The sequence below is a fragment of the Pteropus alecto genome, unplaced genomic scaffold, assembly GCF_000325575.1.
Source record: "Pteropus alecto unplaced genomic scaffold, ASM32557v1 scaffold314, whole genome shotgun sequence".
Taxonomy (NCBI): domain Eukaryota; kingdom Metazoa; phylum Chordata; class Mammalia; order Chiroptera; family Pteropodidae; genus Pteropus; species Pteropus alecto.
This window is the reverse complement of record NW_006435849.1, coordinates 1,079,626-1,092,713: the sequence shown is the minus strand read 5'-3', so window position 1 is coordinate 1,092,713 and position 13,088 is coordinate 1,079,626. Positions and strand designations below refer to the sequence as shown.

Here is a 13,088-nt window from a genome sequence, read left to right as displayed (position 1 = left end):
CTCGAGGTGGCTTCCTCTGTATATCCTTAGTTAAAGCACTTCTGTTCAGCAAGGCTTCCAGCGATTCTCAATGATCGTTGTTCTGTAGTTGTAATTTTGATGTGATCATGAGGGGAGGCAAGCACAGATTTTACCTACTCTCCCATCTTGACTGGAAAAATTCAGTGATTTCTAAAAAATCCCTTATTTCCAGACTTTCTCTATTTTCTGTTTTATGATTGTCTGTCTGTCATTCTTCTCTGTGTATTAATATATTTTTACATTTTATAAAAATATATGGTTAACCTGATATTTCTATTGACATTATATGTTGAATATTTTCCATGTCATTAAATATTCTTTTCTATTTAACATTTAGTGATTACTTTATATTCTAGTGCAATGTTGGTTTGTCATGTATTTGACTAGTAAGCTTTGGTAGACATTTCTTGTCTATCTGTAATATTTTGATCAACTTCACCCAATCTCAAGGGCCTCAGAAATGGTTCTTGTTGGATGGTGTTGCTGGATTCTTTTTAGTCTTGAAGATGGGAATGAAATGAGGAAGATCTGTTCAAAGCAAGACAGTGTTGCCTAATCTCAAGTCCAGACCAGCCTTACCACAATGGCACATTGACCAGAAAATTTCTTGCTGAAGTACCTGAGTCTAGCTTCAATGCATAAATGATTCTGCACCTGAGACTCCTGGGAATTGAGTGAGAAAATGGATTTTTCCAGAATCCTAATTTATCCAAATTGTGTGTGATAAGAGGTGATTTGGAACCTGGAATGGAAGAACATAATTATAACATTAACAAGTCCAGTGGGGAAACACTAAAGCACAACTAGTCTCAAAGTCTTTCTGTTCTCCCAGGTCTGGAGTTCCTGGACTCTGCTTTCTGGTAGAGGAACCCAGAAGACTGATTGTTCTTGTAGGTCTAAAACTATGGCCCGTGTAAGTTCATGTTATCTCCTTGTTGAAATATGTATGTGTGTTTTAGATCATGTAAGTATTTTCATCAATTTTTCTGAAGTTTCCTAAAAGAAAGGGCGTTCAGACAACCTGTTTCCCAGCTCTTATTCCAGTGAAATGTAATGCCAAATTACCTAGTGCTCTCTGTATGTGGCCTATTCTAAACTAACTGTTGTTTATGTAATTACTAACCAAATTAGTCAACATATTTTAAGTTCCCATTCTTCTATTAAGTACAATGATGAAGTAGTGAAGGAGTTAAGTTCTTTGCAGTAAGGATTTATGCTATGCAGGTCTTTGGTTTGGTGAAATGGAGACAATGATTCTATTTAACTATCCATGGTAACACTGAAATTTTCTGCAGAACTGAGCTTTCCAGATAGATAAGGTGAATCTTAATGAAAGGTGAAATTGCATGCTTTGTATGGACAAGTATATGATTAGGGCCTTTAAAAATGGTCATGGATTGGCAGGAAAGCCATAAGACATAAATACTAAGGCTATTTTGTTGTAAGTAAGACATGTTAAGTTTGTGTGATATTTATTTAATTGACCAGCCTTCTTCAGTATTCTTTAACTCAATATATTATCTATTATTGCATAGTCAGTTACCTCGAAACATAGTAACTTAAAGCAGTAAACATTTATCTCACAGATTCAGTAGATCAGAAATCTGGTTCCCCTGCTCTGGGTTTCTAACAAGCCTTTCAAGGTGTTGGTGAGGGTTTTAAGTCATCTTAAAGCACAACTTTGGGTGGATCTGCCATGCAGGCTCATTTAAGTGATTGTTGACAAGATCCATTTCTTCATGGCAGTTGGACTGATTACCTCACTTTGTCAGTAGCTGTTGGCTGGAGACTGCTGTTGGTTTGTTGTTTTATGGGCCTCTCCATAGGGCAGCTCACAGCATGGTAGTTGGCTTCATCAGAGTGAGCATGTGAGACAGCAAGAGAGGACAAGCAATGTGGAAATCATCGTCTTTTATAACAATGTTGGAAGTGACATTCTATCACTTGTATTATGTTCTCTTTATCAGAAACAATTCACTCTCGCTATATTCAGCCCACATTCAAGGGGGAGGGGATTACACGAGGACATAAATACCAGGAGATGGAGATCATTGGTAATCAATGTAGTTACCTGCCACACTCAAAATGAGGAAAGTGTTCAGTGAGAAATGGTATATGGTAACAAAAATGAATATTATTATACGTAGTAGGTAAAAATAGAATCTTAGAATTGGGAAGACCTTCCAATTGTGCACCCTAACTGTATAATGATTAAATCTGATGTATTTGTAAAATATGATGTTATGTGCCAAAACATGGATTTATTGAAACAAGTAAGGATGCTTATAGTAATATCCGAAGTACTAGATGCTTGAAGAAAGTCTTGATTTTATGCAACTCAGATTTCTAAAATTTGGAGAAAAACATCCCATGATTAAAATTTTCTCTTCCCTTAAAAGAAAAATATTCTTCAGTAACTTATATTTATTGAGAATTTATGAAGCCGATATTACTTGGACATTACTCCTGTATACACTTATTTGATTTAGTAGGGAAACATTATTATTTTGTCCATTCTCAAAAGGCTAAGATTTTTAGAAATATCCCAGAGTATGGAAGATGTTTTATCTGTCAGCAGCCTTCTTCAAAAATATGTATACATACTACTTGAGTCTCCTTCCATATAATAGATTGCCAGCTTGCATGCTTCCCAGATTGCTCTTTTTCCTGCATAGAAGTTCTTCATCTCCTCTGCTTCCACTTTTGAAATGTTTTTTTTTTTTTTTTAATTTTCCCAGTATTTCATGTATTTACTGTTTCAGAATTCTTTCTCTTCCCCACAGTATTGACGGCCGTCGGAAATGTCTCAACCCTCTGCAGAAGACTGTACAGGGATGTGATGATGGAGAACTGTGGTAACTTGGTCTCGCTAGGTATGTTTATCAGCCTCAAATAATTTAGATTAACTTACAATGTGGGTTTTTTCCCACTGTGATTTCTAGGGCTACCTTTAAAGAAACTAGGTAAATTTGTTTTTTCTCTTCCCAAAAAAGTGCTTTGAGCTTTGTTAGGTTAGGTTAGAAATTGCAATACCATTAAACACCTTCATCTTACCTATCCTTCAGTAACATTCACATCTCCCTCTGTTCCTTTATTTTTTTTCCCCCTCTCTTATATAATGACCAGGCAACTAGATTAGAAATCTGTGGCATATATTGTATAACTATTGTGAAAGGATTCAAGTTTCTCATTTATTTATGCTCTTCATAGCTATAATACTCCATTTTATTATCTGATCCAATTTTAGAGATATGAGCTTTACAGAGGGTCCAGAATTGCTCTCATTATCAAAAAAGCCTCTACAGTTATATAGTGGTGGATTGGATATTGCAATTCACTTAAGACTCTACCAAAAGCAATCTATTTTCTGAAACAAAGTTCATCTGATTTGTGGTTGAAAGTTGTCGTCCATGAAAATTACATTCAAAATGGAATGAATATCTTATAGCTATTTTTTCTTGTTTTCTCTAGTTAACATAAAAATGTAACGATAATGTTAATAGCTAACATGATTACTCTGTAGTAGTCATTCTAAGCACATTATGTGATTTAACCGATAAAAATAACTGAGAGGATTAATTGACTTAATTCCTCTTTTACAAGTGAGGTTACTGAGGTATAGTGGGTTTAAGTGAATTGCTCAAGGTCAGACTCAGCTGGAAGACGGCAGAGGCAGGAATTGATTCCAGAGTCTTCAGCCACATTATGTTTGCTCTCTAGATTTAGAGGACATAAGAGTTTAAATTTTAAACAAACAGCAAAACAAAAAATTTACCTTACCTAATTGATCTCTTGTTGTTTATTTCTCTCATTCTTCTCTAAAATATTCAATATCATTATGACCTTTTGATTATTGTAATTTTAATATTGACTAGTCACAACTTATTTCTTTATCCTGTGGCATTTTTTTCCTTTGTAAGCAGGCCATTCCATTTCTAAGCCAGATGTAATTACCTTATTGGAACAAGAGAAAGAACCCTGGATGGTTGTAAGGGAAGCAACAAGAAGGTGATATACAGGTAAGTAAGAGCAAGTCAGGGAGGAGAAGTCATCTGTGTAATTGATGGCTCAGGTGGTAAACACACTTGGTAAACACACCCTTGAAACATTGATTGGAAAGCTCCCTTCTGAGTGAAGAAAAGGCTTATAATGTGGAGAAGAAATATCTCAGGATGAGATACCCACTGAATTTCCTCTTAACCTCATTAACTTTACCACATTATTTTTCTCATATTTCCCTCTCAGTATAGAGTTACACATACTCCTTCTTCTGCAATGTAGCCATTTTATTTGTATTATGGACCCAGATTCTTTCTAGATCTTTTTTCAATGTGGTTTCATTGTCTAAGAATACATTCATTTATATATTTGGCAAGTATTTGGATACTCTTGAGTCTCACACTGTGCTTGCACAGTCAATCCAGTAATACTGAATATGGCAGATATGTTTCTATAGTAATGGAGATTATACATATTAAGGAAGAGGTAAATATGAAAACAAATAAATAGGTAAATATCAGATAGTGAAATATATTATGAAGGACAGTAAGTAGGAACAGAGCAAATTTAGGTAACGTATCGTGGTCAGGAACCTTTTTCTGAGGAGGTAACATTTGTGCAGAGACATCAAGCAAGGGCTCAGGATTTTTGAGTATATGAGCAAGACCATTCCAAGGAGCGTGAACTACACATGCAGAGCCCTCAAGGGAGAATGAGGTTTGAGTGAGTGACGGGTAGCATGTAGATTAGAGTTAGTGATTGGTGCTAATAGGACATGAAGCTAGTATGCCTGGAAGATCAGATCCAATAAGAATTTGTGGTTCATTATAAAATCTAATTGTTTTCTAAGAATAATCAGGATTCCTAATCTGATTTAGGTTTTTAAGAAAGATTTTCACCTTTGCATTAATTATAATACTTGTACAGAAGCCTAGATAAAATGACTATAGATTGATTTGTTTCTCATTTTAATATCCTTTAAAAATTCTTCTTAATTTCTCTTTATGTTAACATTTATCTGTGGGAGTTATTCTCATATTTCTAAGTTGGTATTCTTTATCTTTCATTTATTTGAAATTTTCTTGTGAATCTATTACCTAATTCTGAGGGTTTTTTTGTTTGTTTGTTTTTGTTTTTTAGGCGAGGCAACCCTTGGTTGACCTCACAGATTGCAAGGACCTTGTCAGCTTACAATCTCTTATTTTTTATTTATTTTTTACACCTACAGCACCTGGTCTTCCTAGGTGGTCTCACATCAAAGTACTAGCCAGGCCCGACCCTGCTTGGCTTCCAAGATCAGATGGAATCAGGCTTCTTCAGGGTGGCATGGCCATAGACAATTCTGAGTTTTTCTAATTCTTGTTTGTGATCGCTCATATCTCAAAGTATTTTCTTCCTTTTAGCATGTTTTTGAATAGTATGGTATAGTTTTTCTCTGTTTTCAAGGCATTTGTTTAAGATGTATTTATATTGTTTTTATAACTATCATTAACTTTAGTCATATAATTTCTTGTATGGAATTTCCTCCAGAAGACACATCTCAGCTCCAAAGTCAAATATAGACTCAAAGTGAAAGGGTGGAAAGTGATATTTCAAGCAAATGGCATTCAGAGAAAAGCAGGAGTAGTGGTACTAATATCAAATGAAATAGACTTCAAAATAAAAAAGATAAAGATACTGAGGGACACTTCATAATGATAAAGGGAATCAAGCACCAAGAAGACATACCACAATAGCGTAGCAGGTGACCTAAATACTCCACTGTCAGATATGGATAGATCATCCAAGCAGAAAACCAATAAGGAAATAACAGCCTTAAATGACACATTAGACCAACTAAACATAATTGACATTTACAGAGCCTTCCATCCCCAAACAGCTGCTTATACTTGGAACAGTCTCAAGGAGTGACCACATCCTGGGACACAGAAATAGCCTCAACAAATATTAAAGTGTTAAAATCATACCAACCATATTCTTTGATCATAATGCTTTGATGCTGAAGATCAACTGTAAACAGAAAGCAGGAAGAACCACAAATACATGGAGATTAAACAACATGCTACTGAAGAATGACTGGATGAGGGAAGAAATAAAAAGAGAGATCAAGAGATACATAAAAATGAATGACATTGATAGTACAACATATCAAAAATTTGGAACATGGCAAAAGTGATAGTAAGAAGGTCACATCATCACAGGCCTATCTCAGAAAGAATAAGCCCAAATAAACAATCTAATGCTTCATTTTAAAAAAACTAGAAAAGGAAGAACAAATGAGGCCTAAAGTCAGCAGAAGGAAAGAAATCATCAAAATTAGAGCAGAAATAAATGAAATTGAAAACAATAGAAAAAATAAATGCAACAAAGAGCTGGTTCTTTGACAAGGTTAATAAAATTGACAAACCCCTGGCTAGACTCACTAAAGAAGAAAGAAAAAGGACACAAATAACAAAATCAGGGATGAAAGGGGGAAATTAACAACTGATATCACAGAAACACAAAGGATCATCCAAGAATACTATGAAAAAGTATATAACACCAAATTTAATAACCCTGAAGAAATGGACCAATACTTAGAAAAATACAACCTTCCTAGACTAAATCAAGAAGAACTGGAAAATCTAAATAGACCAATCAGCATTATGGGAACGATCATCAAAAATCTACCAAAAAGTAAAAGTCCAGAGGCAGATGGCTTCAGCAATGAATGCTACCAAACATTCAAAGATTTAATACCTTTCTCCTCAAACTCTTCAAAAAATCGAAGAGGAGGCAATACTTCCTAACTCATTTTCTGAGGCCAATATTACCCTGATACCAAAACCTGGTAAAGATAACACAAAAAAGAAAACTATAAACCAATATCTCTCATGAACACAGATACAAAAATCCTAAATAAGATACTCGCGAACCGAATACAGCAACATATTGAAAGGAGTATGCATCATGATCAAGTGGGCTTCATCCCAGAGGCACAGAAATGGCTCAACATTTGTATATCGATTAATGTGATACACCACATAAACAAAAAATAAGAATCATATGATCATATCAATAAATGCAAAGAAAAAAAAGCCTTCAACAAGATACAGCACCCATTTTTGATCAAAACACTTAACAAAATCGGTATAGTAGGAAAGTATCTTAACATAACAAAGGCCATCTGTGACAAACCCTCAGCCAACATTATACTTAATGGTGAAAAACTAAAAACCTTCCCTCTAAGATCAGGAACAAGGCAAGACTGTCCATTACTGCCACTGTTGTTCAGTATAGCATTGGAGGTCCTAGCGAGTAAAATCAGGCAAGAGAAAGATATAAAAGGCATCCAAATAGGAAATGAATAAGTCAAACCATCACTATTTACAGATGACATGATTCTCCATATAGAAAATCCTAAAGACTCCACAAGAACACTACTAGAAACAATAAGCAAATACAGTAAAGTCTCTGGATACAAAATCAACATTCAAAAATCCATAGTGTACCTATACTCTAACAACAGAGTGTCAGAGAAAAAAAAATTCCTTTTGCAACTGCAACAAAAAGAATAAAATACTTAGAAATAAATTTAACAAAACGTGAAGAACCTATATAATGAAAAATGCAAGTCTCTATTAAAAGAAATCGAAGAAGATACAAAGAAATGGAAAGATGTTCCGTGTTCTTGGAAGAATCAACATAGTTAAAATGACCATATTACCTAAAGCATTATACAGATTTAATGCAATCCCCATCAAAATCCCATCGGTATTTTTTAAAAAAATAGAACAAAAAATCATCAGATTCTTATGGAAGCACAAAAGACCTTGAATTGCCAAAGCCATCCTGAGAGAAAAGAACGAGGCTGGAGGCATCACTCTGCCTGACTTCAAATTATACTACAAAGCGACAATAATCAAAATAGCATGGTATTGGCAGCAAACAGACACACAAACCAGTGGAACAGAATCGAGAGTCCCGAAATAACCCATGTTTATATGGGCAAATAATTGTTTTAAAAAGAGCCGAAAGCATACAGTGGAGGAAGGAAAGTCTCTTCAATAAATGGTGCTGGGAAAACCGGAAAGCCACCTGCAAAAGAATGAAACTATACTGTTGTCTGTCACCACATACCAAAAGTAACTCAAAATAGTTTAAGGACCTGAATATAAGACCTGAAATAATAAAATGCATAGAAGAAAACATAGGAATGAAACTCAAGGACTTAAAGAGGATTTTATGAATTTGACCTCAAAGGCAAGGGAAATAAGTAAAAGCAAAAATAAATGAATGAGACTACATCAAACTAAAAAGCTTCTGCTCAGCAAAAGATACTGTCAAGGTAAAGAGATAACCATCAGAATGAGGAAATATATTTGCAAGCAATGCCTGCAATGAAAGCCTAATATCCAAAATATACAAAGAACATACACAACTCGATAACAACAAAAAAATAAACAGTCCAGTCAAAAAATAGGCAGAGGACCTGAACACACACTTCTCTCAGAAGACATACAAAAGGCCAACAAATGGCCATGTGAAAAGATGCTCAACATCGCTAGCTATTAGGAAAATGCAAATCAGAACCACAATGAGATACCATCTCACACCTGTTAAAATAGCTGTCATCAACAATACAAGTAATAACAAATGCTGGAGAGGATGCAGAAATAAGGAAGCCTCATGCACTGCTTGTAGGACTGCAAATTGATACAGCAACTATGGAAAACAGTATGGAGGTTTCTCAAAAAACTAAGAATTGATCTACCATATGATCTAGGAATCCCTCTACTGGGTATTTACCCCCAAAGACTTAAAAAATCATATCCATAAAAATATTTGCACACCAATGTTCATTATAGCATTGTTCATAGTGGCCAGGACATGGAAGCAACCAAAGTGTCCTGTGATAGATGATTGGCTAAAGAAGCTGTGGTACATATATACAATGGATTAATATTCAGCCATAAGAAGAGATGAAATACTGCCATTAGTGACAACATGGATGGACCTCGAGATAATCATGCTAAGTAAAATAAGCCAGACAGAAAAAGTTGAAAATCACATATCACTTATATGTGGAATACAAACCTAAAAACAACAAAGGAACAGGAAAGACAAACAGAGGCTCATGGACGTGGACAATAGACTAGTGGTTACCATAGCGTAGAGGGAGGAAAGAGAAAGAGGAAGGTAGATGGGGTAAAAGGGACCAAATATGTGATGACAGAAAGAAATCTTACTAGGGAAATGGACACACAATGCAATCTATATATGCCTTAGTGTTAAATTGTAAACCTGAAAGTTAATAGATTTCATTAACTAATGTCACCAAAAAAAAAAAAATTAAAAATTAAAAAATTTGTAATTGGAATTATACATTACATAGTCTCTTCTGTTCAACATTCCTTGGGGGAATTCATATGTATTACGGACTATAGTTTTAGATGGTTCATTCTCATTGCTATGTATTATTCTATTGTGTAAAATATACCAGAATTTACCTTGTTGATGGACATTCAGGAAATTTCTGACTTTGGGCTCTTACGTAGAGTGCTGCTATAAAGATTCCACTACCTCGCTTCTGATGACTATGTGTTCTCACAGACTTCACTGCATATCTGCCTTTCTCAAAACTCTGCCCTCTTTCTTACCTCACAAGAAAGGAACCTTAAGGGAAAAAAAAGCCATCATGATTTTAAAAGCCACGTATCAGGTGAATTAGTGGTTTTACTTTTGCAAATATGCTATACTTATGTTTTTCAAAAATAAGTGCTATGGACTGAATGTGTCACCGCCCACCAAATTCGTAATATTGAAGCCCTGACCCCCAGTGTGATGGCATTTGGTGTTTGTTCTCTGCGGATATGGGGGGAAGGGTCATCTGCTTTGGAGGCTACAGCTCAGCAACCATGGCTGGTAATAATCAACTCTTGTTTCTCTGCCATCCCCACTTCTCTGCTTTCTGCCCTGATCCCTGGGCACTGTCACTGCATGGAGCTCGCAGCTCTCTCAGGCAGGGTTGTTCAGGAAAGCCGCACCTTCTCCCTTCCCTCCTCCTCCTACAGGGAGCTCTGGCTGCAAGAGGCAGCTTCATTGTTTCTTCCAGTCCACTGACCAAATCCTAGAATTCTGACCTGTGGTAACTCTTATGCATAGATCCCACCCTCACATGTGCTGGTGTGCAGTTTGGGTGTTTTGGTTGATGTTCAACTTGTCGTTTCAAGGGGAGAGATCTGGGGACATCTCTCTACTATGCTTCTGAGGTCACTCCTTAGTTACATATTCTAATAGCACAGATTAGGAAACTAATTTATGCTCTTAGAAATTAGGATAGTCATTTCCTTCAAATTAGTGCCTGGAAGAAATCATGACGTGGGACTTTGAGGGTGCTTATATTGATGTTACTCTTAGTCTGGGTGCTGATTATAAAAGATTGTTTCACATACAAAAATTCATTGCTCTGTTCCCTTATATATGCCTGCTGCGGGACACACTCTGCCATGAGCCTGTAGCACTTCCATACATTACTGCTGAGTGTCATGGGCTGAATTTTGCTCCTCCTGCGAGGACAGTTTCATATTGGCCCTAAGTCCCATACCTCAGAATATGAACTGTATTTAGAGACAGTGCCTTTAAAGTGGTGATTAAGTTAAAATAAGGCCCTTATGGTGGGCCCTAATCCAATCTGACAGGTGTCCTAATAAGAAAAGATTTAGACACACAGAGAGAGATACCAGGTATGTGCACTCAAAGACACAACCATGTGAACATACAGATGAAGGCAGCCATCTGCAAGCCAGGGAGACAGGCCTCAGAAAAAAAAAAATACATATATGCCATATATATATATGCCAACACCTTGATCTTGGACTTCTCCGGAACTTGAGAAAATAAATTTGTTTAAGCCACCTTGTCTATGTTATTTTGTTATGGCAGTGCTAGCAAACGAATACACTGGGTGAACCAAAACACAAGTCTCTGACTACTCTTTACCCAGGATATTTCTCAAGGTTGTGTTTGCAGCAAGTAAATTTGAGGAATGAGGGAATGTCTCACCTTAGACAAAGAGAAGGCTTGCTCACAGGCTCTAATAAAGTAGCAAGCTCCCCAGACTCAACGTTCCCTTCCTGTAACACAGCCCATTGCCAGCCTCCGTCCAGGCTCACCCGCTTCATGCCTGTGGGACTTGGGAGGTGTGGAGAACTGACACAAACATGAAGCTCAAGCTGCTTGATGTACCATGAGTAAAGTCTTTTGTTTTTGACCAGAAATCTTTTGCTTCTGCCAGCTTCCATAAAATAATAATAAGCTGGCTCACTAGCTTGCACATAGGGTAAAATCTCAGCCCCTTCAGAAACCTTGATGGTTCGTAAAGTTGTTTGTTTGTTTGCTTGTTTGTTTAAGTTCATGAAAGAATAGTGTTGACTTTCATCTCCGAAACTGACTTATTGAAAAAGGTGACTGGAAAAGCCCCTGTGCAATCCAACCATGTTGCCCAAGTGTGAACATCAGCCACTTGATCCTTCAGCACTAGGGATTCCAGGCTCTTTCTGGAGTGGACACAGAAATTAGCCACCTTCTTTCCCTCATGCATGAGCCATATTTACACTCCCTCAAAGTTTTCACAGAGAAGGTTCTTGGCTTCCCTTGCAACAGGAGATGATTCTGGGGATCCAAGTCAGGACCAGGAAGTTCTTAAACTTCCCTGAGAAGAGCTTAATCTGAACAAGAGGCTGGATTTACTTCCTTGGTATTCCAGTTAGAATGGTTTTTACTTCCTTGGTATTCCAGGTACCAAGGTTTTTGCCCTCCATAGATGTTAATATCACTCACTCCCTCTTGGGTCTGAAGGAAAGATATCCACTCATATTCTCTACTAGCTTTGTTATCCACTCATTTCCTGACACCTTGAGGCCATGCTTCCCCTGGTTCCAGTCAATACCTCACATACTTTGTAAACTTCAATTTCTCTCCAATCCCATTTTGTACTGTGTGAGACCAAGGCCTCCTTTCCTCTATTTTTTCTGATTTCCCCTCTCCTGTGCATTTAGGAACAAATCTAATAGATGCCTTCACGAAACTGTCAGACCAGTAAAAAAGACAATCACAATACAGCGAGGGGAGAGGGGCTGCAATAGCACATGCAAGAGAAGGTTGTACAAGAACCTGGTCTTTATGGAATATGTAGGTTGCTTAGAGGCAATGGAGCAGACTAGATAAGCTAGTAGAATGTTTCTCTACAAAACATGTTAGTAATGGACACAATATAGGAGCCATCCTTCTAACTGCATAACTGAGTTCACAAGAATCCTAATGGAAAGCCTAGGGAACAGAAAGAAAATAAGTGGGAGTATATGCTCTGGTTAACCTGAGAGGTCTTCAGATATTAGAAATTGTGGTAGACACACCTTAAGTTGACCCCTAATGAGTCACCCTCTTATAATCCTCTCCCCTTGAGTACAGCAGAACTTGTGACTTGTTTCTAGCCAATAAAATATGACAAAGGTGATGAGACAGTCTCATTTAAAGACTCCATCTTAGCAGACTGGTGTGATAAAATGTGCTTGCTGGTCTTAGAAATGTAAGTTGTCATGTTGAAAGAGAACCTGGAAGAAGTCCACATGAGAAAGAGCCGTGGGGCAGCCCCTACGAGCTGAGAGCAGTCCCTAGGTGACAGACAACTAGCAAGAAAATAGGGCTTTCAGTCCTAAACGCACAAGGAGCCGAATCCCGTAATCTCAGTCCTATAGAACTTGAAGTCCACAAGAGCTTGAAAACAGACCCTGAACTCCAAAAAGGGGCAGCCCTGCTGGACCTTGACTGAAGCCTTGTGAGGTCCTGAGTGGAGAATCCCAAGCCATGTATAGCCTCCTGACCCATGGAAACTGTGACACAATAAATGTATGTTTTATAAGCTGCTCATTTGTGGTAATTTTTATTTGCAGCAATGAACAACTGAAACAGGAATAAAATACTACATTTTAATATCTGTAACATGATGGATTGTGAGCCTTAGGAATTAGTGATTCAGAGAATTGGAATGAAGAGCTCATATTTACAAATTTTGGGTCTTTCTTCAT

At 37.0% G+C, this 13,088-nt stretch overlaps 1 long non-coding RNA gene and 1 pseudogene across 2 annotated transcripts; one reads left to right on the top strand and one right to left on the bottom strand.

Moving 5' to 3' along the window:
* The first annotated feature begins 2,817 nt into the window (after positions 1-2,817).
* On the top strand, positions 2,818-5,667 carry LOC107195654. 2 transcript variants are annotated; one of them, XR_001516859.2, is made up of 3 exons: positions 2,818-2,894; positions 3,945-4,040; positions 5,249-5,667. It is a non-coding gene; the product is annotated as an uncharacterized LOC107195654 (long non-coding RNA). The 2 variants fall into 2 exon arrangements; XR_001516858.2 differs by having other exon boundaries at positions 5,551-5,609.
* On the bottom strand, positions 5,240-5,358 carry LOC112479622 (annotated as a pseudogene).
* Positions 5,668-13,088: the final 7,421 nt, after the last annotated feature.